The following is a 12,549-nucleotide window of genomic DNA, read 5'->3' as shown; positions in this document are numbered from 1 at the left end:
GATTCATTCGCTCGCGATTCGCAATCACATCGAGGCGAGCGTATACCAGATGCAAATTTACGGTCGGTCGCTACTGCCAAGATTTTTTTTAGATGCACGACGGAATCTGTATTACAGTTAAATCGCCCGTAGCTGCGGTAAAGTATTTAGCATGGCAACGCACGGCGATGCGGCAGACAGTGAGAGATACGATGGCCAATTCTACCGGGAATCTAAATCTCGCCGAACAACGTCGGCGCCCACATGAACTGGCCTGAGAATCGTATACCCGCATTCCCGGATGCGAATGGATGCATTGACAGCGTGATCGAGTGTCAAGTCTCCGCGGTCACGTGCGCGGCCGCAGTTACATTTCTACGAGTTTTGTAAACACCGAGAAAAATCGTTTGATTGTACCAACAAGACGTATATGACTGAAGGCATTTTGGTTAAATCAAACAAGAATTTCTAGTTATCATGATAAGATTTTTCATAACTAGAACGTTTAATAGATTTTACTATAAGAAATTTGGTTAGTATTTTCTGGTTGGATCTATAAAATTTCTTGATACATTAATTTCTTTGCTTGCTTTTTAACGTAACTCTTATTCAATATTTGCCATGAAATGTATATAAAGTAGTATTAACATTAAATCCAAAATATATTTTTTTTCTCTTACGAGCAGTAGTGACAAAAAGAGGACGCTAGCTCTCTGATTGTATGTTTCAGCTGCATCCTCTTCTGCATCACTGTTTATCAGTTTAATTTCTAACAAACTGAATTTAAAATAATTTATTCAATAATCTGGATTGAATTTATCCAATAATCTTGTTGGAATTCAGAATATTAAACAGACTTTTGAGATTAGATGGAAAAAATTTTAGATGACTTGATGCTGGTGAGTTTAGTATTATTAACCAGGAAATTTGGTAAATTTAACAGGAAGAAATGAATCAGATTCATCTGGTAATTCCTACAAGAATTCTGGTTCGTCCATTTTCCAACAGACGTACTGGTTGAATCTACCAGAATTCTAATTAATACAATTAGATTTTTTCTCAGTGTAGTAGCGCGTATCGCACACTCGAATGAATATTTATGTAACGTTAATCATTCATTTGCATAATCAAAACGTAATAATGCGCTATTTTTCCGTTATTATCCTCCTATCAACTATTTTAATGCTTGTGAATTAATTTATTTCACATATTACGCGCGGATATAGATGTAATAAAGATAAATTATGTTCGGGCAAATAATTGAGATTCGTCTATCATTAATTAAATCGTAGTCTTGTAATATAATTCATACCTGTTTCAAAATATCTTCGTTAAATTCCTATGGCTCATAAATTAGAGAATTAACGACTATTGTCACGCATTACATTACACTTGAAAAAAAATATTAGTGCTGTCATCTTCACTATTGTCTTTCGACTACATCGTGATTGCTCACAACGTCGGCAACACAGGATTTGACTGGTCGATAATAAACTTCACGTTGCAGGAATCTACTACATCCGCGATCGTAAAAGATTTATGTTTTAGAATATTATCTTTTGTAAACAATGCATATAATAGATAATAAAGGAGAAAGCATTTTTCCAACATTGTTGCTCGACAAAAATTGAATGCATCTAATTGTTAAAAAAATAATCTTTCAGAAAACAAACAGCTTGTTTAAAATCTAACAAATTATTTTAAAATATTGAAATATATATATATTTTCATGTACGTGTACACGTGTGTAAGCTCAAGTCCCTTTATCAAATCATTCAGCTTTTATGGAACGGGATCATAAATGCATACTATAAACTTTGAATAGGTTTTCAGATCAGGCGGATACGTTTAATGTTAAATACGAGCTTTTGTTTTCCGTACTGGAACGGTTTTGCGGTTTAACAACCGGAACTCGATATAATCTCGTTTGTCAGTTAATTAGTGCGTTAGCTGCGCTTAAAAAGTCCTCGAGGAATCGTCCGCACAGAATACCGCGTGTGTCGATCGAACCGCTCTCACATTGTAGTTGTAATAATTTTATTTGATCGCTCGCAGAGAACTGGCAAAAATATGAGAAATATACTACATCGTCCGCATGATCCTCAACTGGGTCGCCCGAGGATGTCACGAACTCTTCTCGGAGATGCTATATTGAAAGACCGTTAAACGGTCTTTCACGGATACGCCACATACAGGGTAGACCATTTTAATCAATACACGCCAATATCTCAGAAACACTGTATTAAATCGAAAAATGTTTCGGATATAAGTTGTATGGCTTGAAGGGGAACATAAGATGGTACCATTGGTTTGAAGTTGAGTGGCGTTGAAAAAAGCCAAGGCAAGATCACTTTGGATTTTTTAAATGGAACTCTCTATTTTTTATTACATATTCTTGTAGCTTATCCCGAGGACTTTCCAAAACACTATAATAAAATATTTTTTTATTAAGTACTTTTCGAGTTATGAGGCTTGAAATCATTTCTTAGTTTTACATAAACCGTAAAATATCTGGTAAAATATTCATTTATATCTTACTTTAATACTTTTATGTACAAAATAATGAAAGTAATCAATTGGTGTAAAGAAAACATACAGTTGTTTTTAAGAAAAAAATATGGATTGTTAATTGCAAATTACATATATCGAAAAATGAATATTTTACAAGATATTTTACGGTTTATGTAAAATTAAGAAATAATTTCAACCCTTATAACTCAAAAAGTACTTGAAGGAAAAATATTTTATTACAGTGTTTTGGAAAGCCCTCGAGATAAGCTACAAGAATATGTAATAAAAAATAGGAAGTTCCATTTAAAAAATCCAAAGTGATCTTGCCCTGACTTTGACAACGCCACTTAAGGTCAAACCAATGGTACCATCTTATGTCCCCCTTCAAGCCATACAACTTATATCCGAAACATTTTTCGATTTAAGTGCAGTGTTTCTGAGATATTCGCGTGTATTGATTAAAATGATCTACCCTGCATATCGTTCGTTAGACACATTTCTCCTCGCATCATCGAAATGTATTTTTTCTCTCGCGTTTATCGACGCGAGAGAATAAGTAATTTTCATCAAAACTGGTGCAACGGAATTTGAGGAGAATTTTAGAGACTGCAGTTAGCTACCATAGAACACAGATGCAAACCGGAATCCGCTTGTTTGTTCACGGTGTTATCTTCCAGACGTAAGAGTAATGCCATGTGTCCAGATCCGGTTTGTACCGAAGTGCATTCGACCACCATCTGTGTTGACAAAAAGAAATTTCATTTCGGGGAACGAGGCGCACGTGGAAGCGTGCACAACCGGGGTATCCGAGAGAGAATTCCGGAGCTGCAGATTTCATTTCTCCGCGCGAGGCGTAGATTGCATACATGCATACATATATATGATATCGTTCTAATCTATTCTATCGCTTTTATATCTTTCAACCGCAACGATAAACGATTCCGCTGTTCGTAGAGCCACGCCAGGGCGATGTAAAAGGCACCGTTACAATTAGCGTCCGCAACGAGCAATTTCAAGAACAGCGCCCGCAGGACAGAGAACCGGTGCTTATCGCAAGCTTCGATCGGCAGCGACTCCGCGGACAAGGCGAAGATGAAGGCAGATAAATTTCGCTTAATGAAATATCATTAAATCATGACCGGGCCATCGTTAAGCGCTATCTCGAAAACTTTTTACGGGGCAGGCACGAATAAACGCGAAAGTTGTTGAGGAAAATAAAATTTATAGCGATTTACGCACGCGGGGTGCAACCTTACGAGTTTTTACCATTCGTCGCAACATCGTATTGCGCATGCGAGACAAAAAAATTATAGGCTCCTGCCGCGCAAATTTATTCGGCTCGTTTCGAGGCGATTTCGCCTTTCGCGAGATGACATCGATGATACCGCCAATACCGAAAGTGAAATACTTTGCGAAATATCTTGCTAAAAATAGCATTTAATTCTCCCGGCGTCATGTAAATCTAAAATATTACTCTCATGACGTAATAATGTTTGTTCTTTAAATAGTATCAAGATATACGCACGTGTGATGGGTTCCCAAATTTTCCCTTAAATGGAAGATATCTGGAAAGCGGAAGATTGAGCGAAGATTATCCAGATACGTGTGACACGTAAAGAAATCAAACAAAGATAATTCCTCCTATTTTATATGTAATAGAAAATATTCATATAATATAAATATATGTATTTGAAAATAAATCTAAATAAATTTTTATCCTTTATTTTTTATTAAATACATATCCCTCTCATCTAATTATCTTTCATATATTTTTATTCTATGTCAAAAAATAAACGATACAGAGAAAATGATGAGTAAATTTTTTTGGTTCTTCTACAATTTTCTTTCTACAATTAAACTATTATTTTGTTATTCTATTTTTTCATTAATAATTGTCGGATAATTTTGTCAAATTTATTATTTTCGAAAACCATAATTCCGAAACGGGAAATTTTATCTCGCACTTGTTGAATAACTTTATTGATCTGGATAATTTTCGAGTGAAAAGCAAATGTGTCGGAACGCGAAGCCGGAGCACAAAAGAGACTTCTGTCCGGCAAACGAAACGTTGCATGTCGCATACGAGTGGACTACGATGGCTCAAATGGCCCGTATTTCAATAATGATAAATCACCTTGGTTCGACGCAACGACAGCCACGGCCAGGCTTGAAGAGATCGCCGTGAGATATCACTGTCAGGGGTCTTTCTATCTCGTGACTTCTATCTTATAGATAAGCCTGTCCTCTGCCTTCGAGGGCCTAAGAACGCTACGTTCAAGAACGAATGTCTTTTACTGTCATTCGAATATGTACTTACAAAATACGTTCCATGTAAAAGCTATATTTTCTCATTTTTATCGAGGCGTTTTTTCTATTCGTCACGAATTAAAAGAATAAATTTTAATTAAAATAAAAATTAAAAGAATATGGTTCTAAGACATCAAGAATTTCTTAAAACTTTGATACATCTGGCGAATTTATATTCTTGCGCGTGACATGATTTGTTTTTTTTTTATCCACGTACTTCTTTCAATTTCAAATCATTTGTAATGATTTTTTTATCGTTATTTGCGTCAGAGAACTCATTAATCCTATTGGCCCTAGGTGCTTCCAACATTGCAATCGTGTCCAGATGCGTGGCACGTAAAGAAATCATACAAAGATAATTCCTATGGAGATATCATGTTGTGATATAAGTTCGAATGCCAACGTATTACTCACCAGACGACCAATACAGTATATATGTGTACATGTATGTGAGTATACATATGTGTTGATGGTTCCCACACGAAAGCAATGAATATGGGATGCGGGATCAATTCAAACGACAGATTAAATGCCCTCGAGATCGGGGTTCTAAGAGGGAAGGGAGGGATTCGACAGGGCTCTTGCTGCGCGATCGAGAATCTCTGATTCGAAGACGTGCATCGAATACTCGAATATTTTGCGTCGCTTTATAGAATAATAGAATCTCAAAAACAGCAAATATAAGAAAAAAAACACGAAAATCATCAAGATAATACAATTATTCATATTCTCGCGACAAAATCAAAAACTATAATTCTTCGATAGAATGTTAATAGCGTGAAAATAAATTCAACGATCTTTGGAATGTGTATGGAATACGATTGACATGTACTCTCTAAAAGTGAATCAGTGAAAATATCACTAATTTAAACAGTAAAATAAGATTTCACTGAAAATCAGTGAGTATTTTACTGATTTTCAATAGAAACGCTTATTTTTTTGTTATTTTATCTTAAATCTCACTGATTATGTCAGTTAAGATAAAATTCACTATAAAACCAGTAAATTTCACTGTAAAACCAGTAATCGCTAGTTCGTTCGTTTACGATCGCTATTTCTCTCGTATTTAGTTTCAATCATAAAAATTATATAAAGTTTGCAAAGAGCGACAGATAAAATTAGAAGTATTACTTCGATTTAATTTCTGATACAATCTCAATAGAGAGGCTTCAGGTATTAAATCGATCTTATATAAGTCGGACAAATAAATGTCTGACGACTTAATAAAAATTATGACGAGATGAATTATAGTTTAATATTACTGACGATAGAAAGAAATATTACTGATATTGAAAAATATTACTGATTGAAACAGTCAAAATTATTAACTGATTCTTTCAATAAAATATCATTGATTTACAGTGCTGTACTTATAACTGTAATCAGTGACTATTTACTGTTTTTCAGTGACAACTGATTCACTTTTACAGAGTATCATTCTTCTTTTAACGATCATCTGTTCGTTCTATTTTCTACACAAAACGTTACACGATTATTTCCTCCCTACACCTTGCAGCGGACGAATAAAGTTTTCGACATGCGGCAGCCGCATACCTGATGATGCGCTCTTTTCTTCCATCGCGCTCGCAGTCATCTCCACTTGTGTCGCTGGGCCTTTCGCGCATCATCGTGAATCGGCTAACCGCATCAGTTCTACATCTCACGTACGCGATACGTAATTTACCGGTCGACGAAACTGCGCGGGAAAAATCGTCAAAATTGTCTGGGAGAATTTTTTTCAGCGCACGTGACGTATATATTATAAAATACTGGTAAAATACTTGTACGCAGAAAATTTCGTATATATTATAAATTTTTTTCAGCGCACGTGACGTATATATTATAAAATACTGGTACGGTTATAAAATACTGGTACGGTTATAAAATACTGGTAAAATATTTGTGTGTACGCAGAAAATTTCTCGCTCTTTACTATCTTACTTCAAATCAGCTGCGTCTCCTGCGGTTTGACACTTGCATTATTTGCCGTATACCTCGACATTTTCGCGCATTTGCACAAGTCGAAAGATGAGTATCGCTCGTTTATACGCCGTTCTCCTCTCTCTACAAAACATCGGCGTGTCATTACGTCAAACAGTTTATGTAATTCTATCAAATCTCTTCACGGTCGTATCCGCGCGCGAATCGCTTATTTCGCCCATTTGCACGAAATCATATAAATTTAACGTCACATTCTCCGACGGCATATAAATACCACTAGCAATTTTCCGCAGACGGCGGCGGGTAATCTGCATGCCTTTCAACGCCGGCGAAAATGCACACGTCTGAACCGGATGCGTAGGTTACGCGTCCCTGACCTAGGATGATATATATAAGCTAAAAAAACAAGACGAGGCGCAAGCGTGTAGAGAAATATTAAAATATTTCAGTGAAAAGATCTCGTAGCGAATCATCATACTTTTGATACTTTTGATTTATACTCTCTAAAAGTGAATCAGTGAAAATATCAGTAATTTAAACAGTAAAATAAGATTCACTGAGAAACAGTGAGTATTTTACTGATTTTCAATGGAAATGCTTATTTTTTTATTTTATCTTATATCTCGCTGATTATGGTCAATTAAAATAAAATTCATTGTAAAACCAGTAATCGTTAATTCGTTCATTTACCGCTATGATCGCTATCTCTCTCGTATTTAGTTTTAGTCAAGAATTATATAAAATTTGCAAAGAGTGACAGATAAAATTAGAAGTATTACTTCGATTTAATTTCTGATCCAATCTCAATAGAGAGGCTTCAGATATTAAATCGATCTTATAAGTCGGACAAATAAATGTCTGGCGACTTAATGAAAATTATTCGTTCGTTATCTATTTAAAATAACAAGTTCAATATGCATATAATATAAATAAAATAAAATTTGTAATATAATAAATATTTAGTAAATATAAATAAAATTTTTAATTTTATATGAAATAGATAGAGAGATGAATTGTAATTTAATATTACTGACAATAACGAAAGAAATATTACTGATATTGAGAAATATTACACTGAAACAGTTAAAATTATTAACTGATTCTTTCAATAAAATATCACTGATTTACAGTGCTTATAACTGCTGTAATCAGTGACTATTTACTATTTTTTTGATAATATCGCTGATTCACTTTTAGAGAGTAGGATTTAAAATTTTCTTTTTTTTTTGCAAAATTGCAAAAATAAAGAGCAAGAAAACTACCGAGGTAAGTTTATACAGATATATTAACTTGATGACTTGTAATTCGGGGTATCATTGCAGACACGTTCGATTCGCGGGCCGGAAATTATATTTGGCTTTCCTTCCGGCACAATTAATTTATTTCCTCGAAACCCGCGAATTCATTGATATTCAGAAACGTTGCGGCAACGCTGATGAACGGGTTACATATTTAAGCGCTTAATGCAGGGATAAGTTGATACAGCACGAACGGATGCACGGCCGCGAATATCTGCGCGGATACCAACCGCCGTATTTACATCCCGAATGAAACTATCGGGCGGAGAACGTGTTGGCACGCGTTCTGAAAATGTACGATAAGAGGAGGGAAATGATGAGAGCCTGGAGGCGCTGCTTTGGTTTCAAAACGAACGGAAACCCGGCCAAAATTCTATCCACCAACTGCGTATCCTCTAATAATAGAGCAGATAGTACAAGGATAGAAATACGACTTCCTTTCCTTCAGAGTGCCATGCTCCAAAAATAACGGACGCATATTCGATTCATCGGCGGGGGAGGGAAAAGCACCGAGACAAAGGCTGTTCAATTCAAATAGTAGATACCGCGCGACAAGCACGTGCTTCTAATTCACGGCCATAAATCAGCTGATTTGTGCGCGTATTCGGGCAGATCGCGACCGATTCGGCTTGAAGATTGAATTTAATAGATCGGAATCTCGTGTTTAATTTACGATGCGTATATTTACGAGCGTATTTTCAAGGAAGAATTACAAGAAGAACATTACATCATGCTTAAATCATGCATCCTCTCGTGTGATGTATTTAACAAGTTTAACGTTAAATTATTTTCCATCTTGCTATCAACAGGCTACTTAAATTTATGCGCTATTTAACCGTGCAATTTTCCTCTTACTTATTTTTCTAACAATAATTACGTAGTTTTATCGTAAAATTACATCCATTCGATTTTCTCTATCCGAGCTGGTCAAAGGATCGATATTAAATCTATAAATCTGCAGACGATTACAATTTTATTTCTAAGAGATACTTCACTATCGATTACTATAAAATTTACGCATGTAAAAATGTGCAGAAGTGAATATGCATATATATATTCGCTGTTGAAACTAAACAGGATATATGACATCGCATGTTTCAGAATAGCACACTCGCATTTTCGCACCATCGAGCTCAATTAAACTAGAAACATAACAGAATTGCAACCTCGTAGAATTGCGGTAATGTATATCGCACGGCGATCTAGTTCGTAGCACTATTATTTTAATTCCTTCTCTCTATTTTTTGCCGCATGACGTGTATTATGATCGAAACGCTCCCGATTATTCGCATTAATCACACGTGATCGTATCGAGGATAAACGCGAGCGCCGTTTCTACATCCATTCCACCTGTCACCGCATAATATGCGCGATGCGGATTCTTATCCAGCGATCGTTGATCAATGTAATTGCCTTTCACGCGAGATAAAAAGTTCGATCGAATTTATATCGCGAGGTTAGATTTTGTAAATTCCTAAATCTCGATGTTGTCTCGATCAAAGTTTTAATATCTGTAATATGTGCAGATTGAATAAGAATGGCTTTCGACCAGGCTTTAAAATAATAAGTTTGAAAAAATTTTCAAAAAACTCTGCAGCTGATATATAGCACAGCTTGTCACATTCGCAGCGTAATAAATTACACATACATGGGATGAAAGCCATGTTATGAATCTTGCCATGAAAATTAATTTACACAAGACGAATAAGACGCTATTTTACAAACCCGCTGCTCGGTATTAAACCTCTATGTGTTGCTCGTCTTTTTCCAGTCGACTCCGAGGTAATCACGGTCACTTCCACGAAGCCGAGAATCTGTCGTCGTCATTATCCATCGAATCGTATACTATCAATCGCACAAACGGCAATAAAGCGGAATCCTAACAGAAGCGTTAGGATCGTTTGTTACGACACGGAGATCAACGTGGAACGAGTTAAAGGCGAGTTAATGACGAGTCGTCGGCGGAGAAATGTCGACAGGCCAACCGGACAGTCGATCCTTCTCTCTCTCTACATCCAACTTTTCCGGCGATCCGCCGCAAAGACTTTTTCGCGGTGTTTAACTTGTCACGATCACGGAATCGTGGCGCACGTCGGGGTGAAAGTTGCTCACCGCGGAATAAACATCGCGAATAACGATTACGATAAAACCACACGAGCCAACTAATAATTCTATTCGCGCGAATTGCCGTTTCACTTATTCTATTTTTTTCAGTAATATCAATTTCCTTCAGAATATTTCGCAAATTTTATCTTCCACTTTTGATTTCAATTTTTAATCTAACTCTCCGCTTTGATATTTTAAACAGTTAAATCATGTTTTAGGAAATTATTTAATCTATAATTTTACTAAAAGCTTATCTCTAAATAAAAAAACTAGTTATTTACTGCCTATTCGAAATATCGAAAAAAGGAGCTTAACTAGTACATCGATCAAATTTATAAAAGTCGTTTAAAACTGATAAATTGTAGTTTCACTTATTCGACTTTTTTCAGTAATATTAATTTCCTTCAGAATATTTCGCGAATTTTGTCTTCCACTTTTGATTTCAATTTTTAATCTAATTCTTCGCTTTGATATTTTAAACAGTTAAATCACTGTTTTAGGAAATTATTTAATCTATAATTTTACTAAAAGCTTTTCTTTTAAATCTCTAAATAAAAAAATTAGTTATTTACTGCCTATTTGAAATATCAAAAAAAGGAACTTGACTCGTACATTAATTAAATTTATAAAAGTCGTATAAAACTGATAATTGCCGTTTCACTTATTCGATTTTTTTCAGTAATGTCAATTTCGTTCAGAATATTTCGCGAATTTTGTCTTCCGTTTTTGATTTCAATTTTTAATCTAACTCTCTGCTTTGATATTTTAAACAGTTAAATCATTGCTTTAGGAATTATTTAATCTATAATTTTACTAAAAGCTTCTCTTTTAAATCTCTAAATAAAAAAACTAGTTATTTACTGCCTATTCGAGATATCAAAAAAAGGAACTTGACTCGTACATCAATTAAATTTATAAAAGTCGTATAAAACTGATAATTGCCGTTTCACTTATTCAATTTTTTTCAGTAATATCAATTTCCTTCAGAATATTTCGCGAATTTTGTCTTCCGCTTTTGATTTCAATTTTTAATCTAACTCTCTGCTTTGATATTTTAAACAGTTAAATCATTGCCTTAGGAAATTATTTAATCTATAATTTTACTAAAAGCTTCTCTTTTAAATCTCTAAATAAAAAAACTAGTTATTTACTGCCTATTTGAAATATCAAAAAAAGGAACTTGACTCGTACATCAATTAAATTTATAAAAGTCGTATAAAACTGATAATTGCCGTTTCACTTATTCAATTTTTTTCAGTAATATCAATTTCCTTCAGAATATTTCGCGAATTTTGTCTTCCGCTTTTGATTTCAATTTTTAATCTAACTCTCTGCTTTGATATTTTAAACAGTTAAATCATTGCTTTAGGAATTATTTAATCTATAATTTTACTAAAAGCTTCTCTTTTAAATCTTTAAATAAAAAAACTAGTTATTTACTGCCTATTCGAGATATCAAAAAAAGGAACTTGACTCGTACATCAATTAAATTTATAAAAGTCGTATAAAACTGATAATTGCCGTTTCACTTATTCAATTTTTTTCAGTAATATCAATTTCCTTCAGAATATTTCGCGAATTTTGTCTTCCGCTTTTGATTTCAATTTTTAATCTAACTCTCTGCTTTGATATTTTAAACAGTTAAATCATTGCCTTAGGAAATTATTTAATCTATAATTTTACTAAAAGCTTCTCTTTTAAATCTCTAAATAAAAAAACTAGTTATTTACTGCCTATTTGAAATATCAAAAAAAGGAACTTGACTCGTACATCAATTAAATTTATAAAAGTCGTATAAAACTGATAATTGCCGTTTCACTTATTAAATTTTTTTCAGTAATATCAATTTCCTTCAGAATATTTCGCGAATTTTGTCTTTCGCTTTTGATTTCAATTTTTAATCTAACTCTCTGCTTTGATATTTTAAACAGTTAAATCACTGCTTTAGGAAATTATTTAATCTATAATTTTACTAAAAGCTTCTCTTTTAAATCTCTAAATTAAAAAACTAGTTATTTACTGCCTATTCGAGATATCAAAAATTAGCTTAACTCGTACATCAATTAAATTGATAAAAGTCGTTTAAAACTAATAATTGCCGTTTCATCACTTATTCGATTTTTTTCAGTAATATCAATTTCCTTCAGAATATTTCGCGAACTTTGTCTTCCGTTTTTGATTTCAATTTTTAATCTAACTCTCTGCTTTGATATTTTAAACAGTTAAATCATTGCCTTAGGAAATTATTTAATCTATAATTTTACTAAAAGCTTCTCTTTTAAATCTCTAAATAAAAAAACTAGTTATTTACTGCCTATTCGAGATATCAAAAAAAGGAACTTGACTCGTACATCAATTAAATTTATAAAAGTCGTTTAAAACTGATAAATGTGAGAATTTATATATA

General features: G+C 33.9%; 1 protein-coding gene across 2 annotated transcripts in view; it reads right to left on the bottom strand.

Moving 5' to 3' along the window:
• The window catches only part of LOC105257216, a 183,893-nt gene that overhangs the window by 103,102 nt on the left and 68,242 nt on the right, over window positions 1–12,549 (bottom strand). The window lies entirely within an intron of this gene.

Source organism: Camponotus floridanus, unplaced genomic scaffold (genome assembly GCF_003227725.1).
Source record: "Camponotus floridanus strain SB8 unplaced genomic scaffold, Cflo_v7.5 scaffold11, whole genome shotgun sequence".
In the NCBI taxonomy this organism is placed as follows: Eukaryota; Metazoa; Arthropoda; class Insecta; order Hymenoptera; family Formicidae; genus Camponotus; species Camponotus floridanus.
The sequence above is the reverse complement of the archived record's forward strand: the minus strand, read 5'-3'. Positions and strand labels throughout refer to the sequence as shown.